The following is a 12,648-nucleotide window of genomic DNA, read 5'->3' as shown; positions in this document are numbered from 1 at the left end:
AACGTTCTTCGAACCCCGCTCACCGAATCAGCTCGCGAGCTCACGTTATTCTCCCATTCGCTTAAGGCATAACCTTGCGAGCCAACGTGACATTATGAAATTATGATACTACCACATATGTTACTAACTGCATGTTAATGCTGCACGGTGCATTTCAAATGCACGTGTTCGACGTAGATTAACATAGCTTATAAGCACATTAATTGTTCAAAAATAGACCTAATCCCTTTCCCATCAGGTATATAAACCTCTGCATCCTAGCTTTATTATCTAGTTCTCAGATTTTCAAAGCAACGACAAAGGTTGGTAAATAACTAATAAGTTTGACAAAAGTGTTACTGTTTTTATTAGTACTTATTTATGTAATAGGATTTTTAACATCATTTAATAATATAGATTATTTTCGAAATAACAACAACTGTAGTGCTTTGATTTCCTTTTTTTCAAAAATATTTTTTTTTAAAGTCTAAAGCAAGCATTCCGCGGAAAATGTTATGATATTAATGAATATTAATTGGTTATAAGAATTACTGCTGTACTTTCAATCTTAATGTTAGTAATTTTTGATGGTATTGACACGTTTATGTAATTTAAGAATCGCCAAATGAACATACACCACATTAGAGAGGGTAATTAAGTGACAAACACGATTGCGATGTTCATTCGGACGGGAGACATGTTTTTTTCGCCGTTTTACACCCTGTGTTAATTGTATTAATTTGTTGAATACCGCTCACATTCCAGAAATATCAGCAAGAAATTGATACTTGATAGATGGAGACTTAATAGATTACTTATTTTACAGTTTTATCACAATCGTATATATACCTTTTGCAAAGACAAGTTAGTAAAAAATGTTAACGGTCTTGCATAAATAATTATAAATGAATTCGTGGAAATATTCTTTAGATCATTGTCTTTAACATGCCGTAAGGTTATTTTTCACTCTCTAAATAAGCGTCATGAAAATGAATGAAACAAAATAATACTTTTTTTGTTAAACATTTAGTTATTAGTCCATATACAAATGCTGTCGGTTCATGAATTTATTAAATACATTTTGAAACGGCATTCCTTTCATCACTACTTTTCTAACAAAAACATGGCATACAATGCATGTATCATTTTGTCTTTCACAAACAGTCTGGAGGGGATAACTGTTCCGCAGGCTCCACATTACATCCACAATATACGCGTCGTTAATAGTCTTGACCTTTCTTCGCTCCTGTAATATCGTATTTTTCTCTCTTGCTGTATTCAAACAAGAGAAACAAAGCACGTTGAATGAGTATATGACCTGACGAACGAGAAACGTTTTAATGTAATGGAAATCAAAACTTTGAACACGAAAGACAGCAGATTGTAAAAAAAAATAAGTGTTCAAAAACGCTGACTCGGTCTAAAGATGTGTCAACTTTAGGAATTAGCAAGTGAAAAGCGTATGGCATTGTGTGTATTTTAAGAATCTAAAACCACACACAATTCGACAATAATTAAATGTGATTTTTTTTATATATAACTTTATTAATTATATTTGAACTATTATATTTTAATTGTAACAATAACAATACAACTCTCTTCTATTTCACTCAGTTCCATTACTTCCCGAGTACAATACTTGTGGAAGCTGCGGAATAGCGAATATAAATATTTAAATAATTATTATAGGCGATACATGTGTTCGAACACATGTTGTTATCGCCCAACTCTAAAAATTGAAGAACATTCAGCACCTCATGGACTTAATGGGTTGAGCTAAGACTGCTTTTTTGTAAAGTCTACATCCGTTAGGAGACCACTGTACCAACAAATAACCTGTCTTCTAATTTTCACTTTAGGTAATACGATGTTCTCAACTGTCACACTTGTGCTGTTCGTGTCATGCTGCGGCGTAGCATTAAGTAGCCCATACTGGAACTCGTATTGGCCAGGTAAAGGTTCCGGGAAGGACGGATATTGGAACTCGTATGTGCCACAATATGGGAACTATTGGCCGCAACAATATCCGGGTTATCCAGGTAAGAAAACACCAATATAAATGTTTGTATCCTAAAGGATTAAACACCGATATAATACAGCAACTAATAGGTAGAAACTTATTTGCTATGTTTTATAAGGTTATATTGGAACAAGTTAGGTTAACAAATTTCTATAACAAACAAGAAGACGTGCCAGGGCAGCTTTTAATTATATGAAGCAACGCAACGCAAACCATGCATATTAAAGATGGAACTTTTATGTATATGTTTATGCAATTGAATATGGTTAAAGATGTCTTTGATAGCATACTTGTATAAATGCTATAATTGAAATAAATACAAAATAACGATTTAATTCACTTCAATTAACTTAAAATTGTGAAATCAATTTATATAAATGTTTCTTTGTTTACATTAAATTCCCATTTATACAAATTGTCTGTTTATTTTACTCTTTATTCGATGTTCAAACATCGACTAGCTCCTTATTGAATAAAATATGCATCGGATTGAACAGACACTTTGTCCTGACTAAGTATTGATATAACAGCTTTGTCATACTAACACTAGTTGTTATTAAATGTTACCGTTTCTTACCACGTTCTTTTTTAGATATCAGCAATAATTACATAAAAAGGATAACATTTTAACAAGCTGTTTGCTCAATTGTTATGTTTTATTTATGTATTAAATATTTATTTCAATGACAAAATATTTAATATACACTATGTAATGTTTAATAATTGCATTTAAATTAGTTGGTTATACAAATATACAATACTCAAATAACATTATCTCATATGTTAAACTACTTTAATAAAAATAATGAATGAAATATCAACATAAATTACGTTTGTATGCCGTAACTCTTATTATTGAAGGGGGCGGCTGGCAAGGGGATAACGTCGGCTCACAGAGTAATTCCGTGGACGGTACAGGCAATTACGTGGGCTGGCAAAAGAATTACGTGAATTAAGTACCGATGAAATTGAACGAAATAAAGATACATACATGCAGAGAATGTTTGCTTTTGTTGACAATACGCAATAAATATTTTTCGGCAACGAGTATATGCATTTATGTCATTAATTTTTTATGCCCTTGAAATGACATCATGTTAAGTAAATTAAACTATTTTCACGACACACGTAAAATGAAAAAATATGTGTATGTTTAAATTGATTAGTGTAACAAGTGTATTTATTCACCTATTATGAAAACAGATACAAAAAATGACGCAGGGCCCGCATGGACAATCTGATTTTAAAACGATACCATAGAACTAATACTTATCTGATAAGCGTTTCTCACATGCTTTGACTTTTTATATGGTCTCTTTTTATTTACCACTACCAATAATAAACATCTTTATTATTATTTATTATTTTTGTTTATAGTATAAATCATGATATAGGTTTTCCGCTTGAATTTAAACTATGATGCATTGTTTTCTTAAATGCAACATATCATTCATGTTTACAACTGCTGAATACTTACCCGGCATAAGGTATAGATAATTCATTAACCACCAACTTGTGTCGTAACACTTTTCATTCTCAAGCAAAACGTACTATGCTAATATTGATACTATGAACACATCCTTTAATAATGATCCAGCATTTTCATACGTCTACCGAAAAATAAACCAGCGTGTTGTTCAGGAGTGTTTGTTTAGATCATATACTAAACAATAACGGTAAATGTTGATGCAAAATGTGCGCTAGACAGCGGTTTGCGTTGTTCATAAAACAATATTGCATACAACACACATGTATTTCCTTTTACAATTTACGTGTTCGGGCTGATTAAAATCCTGTTTGAATATAACTATGGTGATTTGAAAAATGACGATCCCAGTTCTGTGTCAAATATTGAATATTATCAGGTTTGACCTTCTTCGAGCGTAAAGTAAAAAAAATGGCATGATTCATCGATCACACTTAACCGGAAAACCATGGAACCTCCAAGCTTGAATGTTTTCCCGCCTAAAGATAATTTTGTAATATAAGATTATATAAATAATATTATGCAAGCGTCAGTCGCCGTCGGTTCCCTCCTATATGGGATTAAATTAATCGTTTAAGTAGTGTATTACGAACTGGAACTCTATGCAACGCGGCGAACATACAATATAATTATGTTTTTCTACATTGCACGAGAATATGATTATGTGTTAAAACAACTCGTAGTTAACCGTCATGAGTCATCCAATACATAGCCGGTGTTAAGTCAAAGTACCGACAGTATTATTACACATTTATCTGTTTCATACCATGTTTGGTTGAGCACAGTCAGCATGCATGTAGAAAATTAATTTATCATCGCAATAATCTGTAATTTGAATATAAATGAATATTCTTCGCCACTTAAGTAGCTAAATAGAATGTTTATTCGTAACTTTAAGTATTGTATGTAAGCTTGCATGGACGGGTGTGTATGGCTCAAGATAAGTTGATATTGAACACTGTGGTGTTGGGCTTCAACATCCTTCTAATAAATGGCGAGATGTGATTGCTTATTGGATTAGCTGTATGTCTTCTCGCCGTCAAGATTTTCCATGTCTGCTGTGGTTTATATCAAGTCGTCGTGTTCGTTGCAATGATGCAAGTTATCAGTGTACTAATTGTTTGATGTATTTTTTAATCACATCTCTCTCTGTGAAGTGATGTCAATATGTACACTTTTAATTGAGTGATCTGTTTACAACTAAATAATGTTTAACTTAACTAAATTTAAGTGGGGAAATAACAAGTTACAATACAATTAATAGATTCCACAAAGCATTATAAGTGAAAATAAAGAACTGTTAGCGCCAACACAAAGTATTGGCTAAAACATGTAACACGTTATGCAGGTCTTCATCCTTAGCCCAGAACACACAAAACACACATTTTACTTAAAATTAAAAACCTCATCCGTTTGAAGATACGAACAACAAAAGGGACGCCCCATGACCTATACATACTTTTAATATTACACATGCATAAACATTATCAGGATTGATATTGGTTTTGATATTGTCAAAGTGTTATACGATACAGGACAATACAATAAAAACATAGTAAAACTAGCTAAAGGACCAAGACGGCCCAATATAGCTTATTTGTGTAGATGGTATAAAGAGAAATGTATATTTTATATTCCGTAGTTATTTGGCCAATATAGTCTTTATTCCCCAACATTCGACAAGTTATGACATCAGAGTCAGGATTTGATCAAAATATTTAGAATGTCTCCAAATAATGTAACATTAAAAACACGACAGGACCAAGTGATGTTACAGAGGATACTTTCAAAGTTATTTTGCTTATAAAACCATAGACATATGTCTCATGGGGCGTGGTCAATTTGGAACCAAAGTGCATGATTAGAAGAAAACATTTCTTAGAGGAATGCTGTCTGATGTAACTAACCAGATATAACAGTTGTAAGTATTTTCACAGTTTCACAATTAAGTTTCGGAAAACGTGTAAAGGTCTGTTTCCGGTACCGCACGTGGTGTGTATGGTTTGTGAAAATCGAGTACGCCATTAGTTTTAGTGCTCCTTTTACTAAGTCAAGTGTTCAAATAACGAACGTATGCAACTTAAAATGTAAATAAAACAATTAAACTAAAAGTATCTCAATCAGAATGTACGATTTCATTACGTCATTATGTTTTTTTCAGTATTTATTTTAAATATATTACTAAAAAAATGATGGATGCTTTGTCTTGTGATATATTGTGCATTAATGAAAAGAAATCAAGTTTAATGCCCTTATCGATGACATACACAAGTCGAAAATTCATACAGTGGATGCACTCTCCGTAGAAATGTTCCGTATAGACGTCGCAAAGTATTTCTGTGAATTCTGCTGTTCATTCGTCTGTCAATGGTTACGACCGTTTGTTTGAGCCGTTGTTTATGTGTTTTAATCTTCATAAGAAGCAGTGTAACGTGTTTAACTTGTCCCTCTGCCTAAAATTTACGTAAAATCCTGGAGGTATAAGGTCAAATTTGGACCAACAACAGTTTAAAACTCATTGTTCTATCGTAACAGTACAAAATATTGATGGATGGTTAGTAATTTGACAAAACAGTAAAACATAATAAGACACTATGTCCGGCGCAATGTATGCCTCCCTTCACTAAGGATTAATGTAACACTCAGATGTTAAAAGTAAAAAAAGGCATATATTCTCATGAGGACTGTATTTTTGTCATTATCGCAATATTTTTAAATAGCGTTCTACAAATGAGTATGACTACATGACGGCATGTCGAGTATGCACCTGTAGGTAGGTCGGTTGCTCTATGGGTCCGCTTTCATAAGATATCTAGATACTAATTAGCTCTACAACCATGAGCATTTGAATGATGGTCACGAGAAAAGGGAGGAAAGCGCCTACCAATGTTTAAGTCCATTATGCCGATTATCAATGTCACATGGGCTTGAAGCATGTAATGTTATAGATACATATTTAGTTTGAATACCCATAGTTCAATTCCATTGAAGTAATGATGGAATGTTACTGCATATGGAACTCTCTATGTATATATTACTGTTCTGCAATTATAAAATGTACCCTTAGACAAGAACGGCCACCGGAAAAACTAAAATTGTGTATGATTTCCGACACTTAAGTTAATCAACTATACAAGGATAAGCTTAATTATGTAATTTTAAGAAAATAATATATGCACTATTTTGATTGTGCGTTCATTATTTATTGTTTTAAAATAAATTATATAAATAGTTCTACCAAAATTCGCACCAAATCACACGTTAAACTGATTCGGTTCAACGATATTCTATTTTCTTTATACACATGAACATGCATATCGTATATTTTACATTTAATTCGGATGAAATAAAAACACGATGAATGTTTACGTTCAGAATGCGATTTTGGAAAGTTTGTTAAGTTTTTTTATTGGACTAAAATAAGATGCAGACAATTACTTAAACTAATATTTAAGAAGTTGTTTTTAATTGTTAAATATTATAAATTAAAACTTAAAGAGCAATAACCGGTGATGCACATTATAAAAGAAACTATCCTTAAGTGACGATATGTATTCAAAGTCTTTAATAATCGATGTATTAAACAATTTTATTCATTTATCTTTATCGGCATTCTTAGACGGTTTACATACTATACGAGCTACTACTGTGTGCTATATGAATACCATGTAATTTGATCGATGATCACATATCTACGACGGATCAACTATTTGTTAAACGGTTAAGCATGTTCATGATTAAGACTTACTTAAATACATTTTCTTCGATATAGCTGAAGAACACTCACACCCGTGTACAAGTATGATTTTGAAAACACTTTGCTGTCATACTTTTTTTACAGTGTGTTTGTGTTTTATTACTTATTTAATTGACATGAATACGATTGCTACAATTGTTCCGGAAATCAACACACTTTATCAAAATCAACCTTTCTATAAACATGAATTTTCGGAAAACCTTTCAATTGCGCCGTGATCTCAGCTTTAATACATTTATATTATTGTAAAATCAACAAAACTACTCTTAAAGCAGCTTAATCATACGTGTTCTTATATTTCAATGTACTGAAGGAAATTAACTATTAACGATATGCGTCAAAGTAATGAGCGGAAACTTTTACTACCACTTCTTCAGTTGTGTTAAGAGAAGCTTTGTTATTGTCAAATTTATCATTGCCAAATATTATAAGTATTGTTATGTAAAAGTTGATAGTGTTTAAATGTATAATTGTGCGTTGTATTATGCATTTATTGTTTGTTAACTCTGTACGGTGTGGAGTGGGAGTATTAATCAAAAACTTATTTCGAGTAGTAAAAGCTTCGTGCATATATTTTGCCATAGCAATTACACTCTTTCTGTCATATTCCGACATCATCGTATAAAACAGATTTAAAGTTATATAATGGTTTCCAATACTGTCCATTAAATATTTAATTCTTATATCATCATATAATGAGCACACTTAAACAAAATGGAATTCGTCTTCAATTAAATGAACATTGTTTTTTCGTAATAATATCTAGATTATCTATGTATATTCATAAGACGGCCCTTTTCAATTTGTAGTTCATCATATACGTTTATCTATAAACCATTGAAAATAAATAAGGTTACCGACTAAAATTTATAGACTGGACTTTTCCATGCAAAGTCATGGATGTATTGAATTGTAATCATCATTTGCTTTGAACCACGTATATTTCTTGTAACTACCTTATGAGCCCACTACGGGGGTTAAAGGCTTCATGAAGGCTTGTATGTCCCCATATTCCAGAATGCATTCCACTCACTGTACGATCCGATGTATCTATATCTGAGCCTCGCTAGGGGAAAACGGGACTTGATACATGTGCGTAAAAGGTCGTCCCAGGGAGGACACTTTACGCTAAAACAAGCTTTCCGCTAAGAAAATGATCTTTTAAACTTAAAATACAATAAAAGTCCAAATTCTCGGCCCACATAAGCCTGTGTGGACTATACTTTAAGCACCTGCGTTAAGGTCCATTTTCACAAAGAGCGACTTATTAAGACAACAACAATAAGCTGAGCTAACATACCAGAACAAGGACCTTTATGCGGCTAGGGACGATTATAAATTTCCATCCCAGCTCTGTCGTGTGTTAACGTTTATATTTCCAGGGCAGGGGCGTAGCTAGCATTTTTGAGTTGTAGGCCCGGATATGATCCTATAACGCCTGCGGTGAGATTTAAAGCATATCTAGACAAATAATAATATAGGAAAATAATAGACTTTGGCCTGTTTTTCTTTGAAATTTTACTGTTTTACACCTCACCACCCTCCGGTTCAACATTTTGATGCGCTTTTAGAAGTTGAAGCATTTTTATATTTTTCATATTTAAAAAAAAATGTAGGTCCGGGCCCGCTGTGCCTAATAGCAGCTCCGCCACTGATTTCATATATTTCTATTTTGTTTCTTCACTTAAATGCTATACGAAACCAGCTTTCAGTACTTTTATTTTCATTCGACTGATTACGAAATTTTGACGTATCTCGTGTGACGAAATGTATGGGAAGAAACACTCCGGTTTAAGCTACACTCTTAACGATTCGATCGCTGTGGCTACTTTCAAAGTAAAATATTTATTTTAAAAAGCATCGAACGAATCCAAAACGCATTGAGGACTGTGTGTTTGTCATGCATTATTGAAAACTGTAATAGAAATAAAATTAAACTCTCCGACCAGCCATTTGATTTCGTAAACCATGTTTTGGTCAGAAACCGATACAACCGTTTTAAAAATGTGGTTTGACATAAATTAGATCAATGGATGAAAGAACATAAAATGGAAATGGATATCGCTGTAATTGTATTATTATAACATATATAAGCATTGGTTAAAGTTGATTGAGGAGAGCGTGTCGTTTACACAAATTTGATGTTGAATGACTCCTCCCAGTGGGCATCAAACGTTTTACGAACGTTGCTGAAACGTAATATTTAGTTCGCAACGTCGGCAACCATTACCAAACGTTGCCATAACGTTACATACAAAACATTACCAGGACGTTTCATCATAACGTTGCAAGGACGTTTCAGAAACGTTGCATTCTGGCCGTGACATTAGTAACCACTTCCGAACGTTTTTGCAACGTTGCACGCGAAACGTCGGTAGAACGTTTGAGAAAGATGTTGCAACAACAATGCTTCTATGTTATTGTGCACTCTTTTAGCGTCAGCAGTTTTTTATGCAGTTTTCTCCCTTGAATACAGGTATCGCCGCTAATATTTTTCCTTGAATTCAGTATCGCCGATAGGTGGAATGTATACTTTTTTTTCTAATAATTATTTTGCTTGTAAGATAACATAAACATTTGTTAACTATCGATCGGTGAACTTTTAACGACAGAATATTAAAATGAAAAGAAAAATTCAATTCTTCAATGTATAATTTTTCTTTTCTATTTTTTGTTATTGTAGCATATTTTTATTAATAAATTACAATTAAACACATATACAAATCGTAAAATCTCGCTCCAAACTTTAAAATGCTTAAGTAAACTTTTACTCAAAATCGCTGGATAAAATATATTGTTTAAGTTTAAGTTGACGAAAATTGCCGTCAATTTCAACTGTCGCGGTGGTGTAGTGGATGAGGTGTACGCCTTGCGATCGGGAGTTGGTGGGTTTGATTCCTACTCGGTGAGCATTCTCATCACCTCATCCATAGACACAAAGTACTGGTCCTTCTTAGGCAACGGACTCGACAGTGTCCATATTTGCTTGTAATACTCGAAAGAGCAGTTGGCAGTGACAATGTGTTTTGTTTTTATATATATTTATTTTTAAATTAAAAAAACCCTGCTTAAATGCAACCTCAATACAACGTGGCAGCAACGTTGGGACAAAACGTCAGGAAAACTTTCATATGCACCATTGTGACAACCAAAGTGCAACCAACGTTTAAATGCAACCTAAATACAACGGTTTTGCAACGTTGGGTGCCAACTTGGCTGCTAGTGCTAAAGCTCAAATGCCATCTCATCTACAGTACATTTTCAGATGTAATCGATATTTATTCATTCCCTTACATCCCTCCTTTGCCTATATAGCAAATAAACAAAAACTCTGATTTTTGATTCTAGCCGTTAGGAGTCGCATACAGGCTGAATCTGAACCCATTTGCTTTGCAACATTTCAAATACATTCAAACTAATTTCCCAGGCATTCCTCTCTACAATCTTAGATAAATAATCTGCCAATCCGTTTTCTTCTCTCGGAATCCATTAAACTTCTAAATGAATCGAATTTTTCGCTGTTAAATGGACTATTTCGATAGCTAAATCATGTAAATCCTTTTTCATAGAACCTTTTTTAATAACACTACAAACTCCCCGATTGTCTGTAAACCATTTAACGCGGTGACTTGCAAGCACATCAATTAATGACTTTAAAACTCTATAAACTCCACAAAGTAGAATACATTTTAGTCTCCTCTGACGACCATGACCCTTGCGCCACACCATTGACCGTCCCTACCTTATATATGGCATAAGACACAGCAGATGCATCATTGTATACATTTTTGAGAAAGCGCCAGTAGTTACAAGCAATCGTTTGTTAAGCAAATTGAGCGTTTCTCTCCAAAATGCCAAATGCTCTACACTATCGATTGACAACTTTACGTACGCATTCCACGTGCATTCTTTCGCAACATCGATACTCAAATATCTAGTCAGTATTTGAGCTACACGGCCAATTACAATACTCATATAAATAATTTGACCAATAAAACTAGTTACCTTTCTTACTGGCATATATATAGAGCCCAATAAAAGCTTGATGGTATTCATAGCCTTGCTAATTCTTCTTTCAGGAATTCTAATTGAAAACCCTCTAAAATTAATATTAATACCCAGCCACTCCATTTCCTGTACTGGTTCCAAGATACTTGTATCTACATTAGGGATAAACCCAGAGAGAAGCAAATCATGCTGTATGTCAGACGCAAGCTTTTTCGTCTCCTCATAATTATCATGTGTACCAAAACATTATGTAGAAATTATCATGTCATTCAAAAACATAATAACTCGTTTACCTTCGCTCCGCTACTTTGCTATAAGTGGCCTTTAAAGCTTAGTGAAAAAATAAGGTGCTGCACCCAACCCGAATGCAAGCACCTTGAACCTAAAGTTACTAACTACACAATGATCATCTTCAAACGAAAACCCAAGGTAAGTTGTATGTTCCGGATATACAGTACAGCTTACGCAAAACCAACAAAAGATTCTTCTGTTAACGTATTTTCGCCGCGTATTTACTCGGCATGATGCCGAGGCACTCGGCGAAATTTCGCGGAGTGACGCCGCGTCTGTTTTTGCCTCGGCATCGATTCGCGGAGTAACGCCGCGTAGATGCGGCGATTCGCCGAGTATAACTATTTACAAATATTGATTCTATACTAATCTATAACACATGTTATCGAAAAATAGAAACATACACAGAAAATACGCTGTGCGATTGTTAACATTTCTCTTTATCTGCATACATTTAATTAAATTATCAATCGGACGTCATCTGTCAAAACAATTATTGTGTATGTCGATAACTAGATCTATATTGAGTTAAAGTTAACACAGTTAAATCCCGTAGATTATTTCGGAAACGAGACTTGCTTTAAACGTCTGTCATGTCGCCAAAATTGTTACTCAATAATTTAAAGAAAATAAATGTAGTATTAGATACACATTTTACAACATGTACATGATTCTAGGCTTGTTATTCTTTAGCAAGGCAACCAAAATTCTAAAGATGGCTGCCAGTGCAGCAACCATCTGCGAAAAACGAGAGACATATTGTTGTTGCTTTGTCTAAGTTATCTCTATAAAATTAATATGAGGATAAACAGTGCACCCACATCTCAACCTGTGCTTTGCGACACACTCTTTATAAATTTGAATGGGTTGTGTGCATTTCAAACTTGCGGTATAAAAAGCTATAACATAATTTTGAAAACTAAGATTATGCAATAGCGAACAACTTCAGTGCCTTCAGCGATTTGATATAATGTTTTAATTGACCGTACGATTATTAAACCTTTAATATAACATATTTTTATAAATCTTAAACTTGTAAAAATTCCAAAGTATGTATGTTATGTTCAAATACCCGTTATAATATATAAATGGAGCTTGCACTCTGGT

At 33.5% G+C, this 12,648-nt stretch overlaps 1 long non-coding RNA gene across 1 annotated transcript; it reads left to right on the top strand.

The window, feature by feature from the left end:
• The first annotated feature begins 247 nt into the window (after positions 1-247).
• Positions 248-3,023, top strand: LOC127841165 (uncharacterized). The gene is made up of 3 exons (XR_008030744.1): positions 248-302; positions 1,839-2,018; positions 2,861-3,023. It is a non-coding gene; the product is annotated as an uncharacterized LOC127841165 (long non-coding RNA).
• The last annotated feature ends 9,625 nt before the right edge of the window (positions 3,024-12,648 follow it).

Source organism: Dreissena polymorpha, chromosome 8, assembly GCF_020536995.1.
Source record: "Dreissena polymorpha isolate Duluth1 chromosome 8, UMN_Dpol_1.0, whole genome shotgun sequence".
NCBI classification, from domain to species: domain Eukaryota; kingdom Metazoa; phylum Mollusca; class Bivalvia; order Myida; family Dreissenidae; genus Dreissena; species Dreissena polymorpha.
The sequence above is the reverse complement of the archived record's forward strand: the minus strand, read 5'-3'. Positions and strand labels throughout refer to the sequence as shown.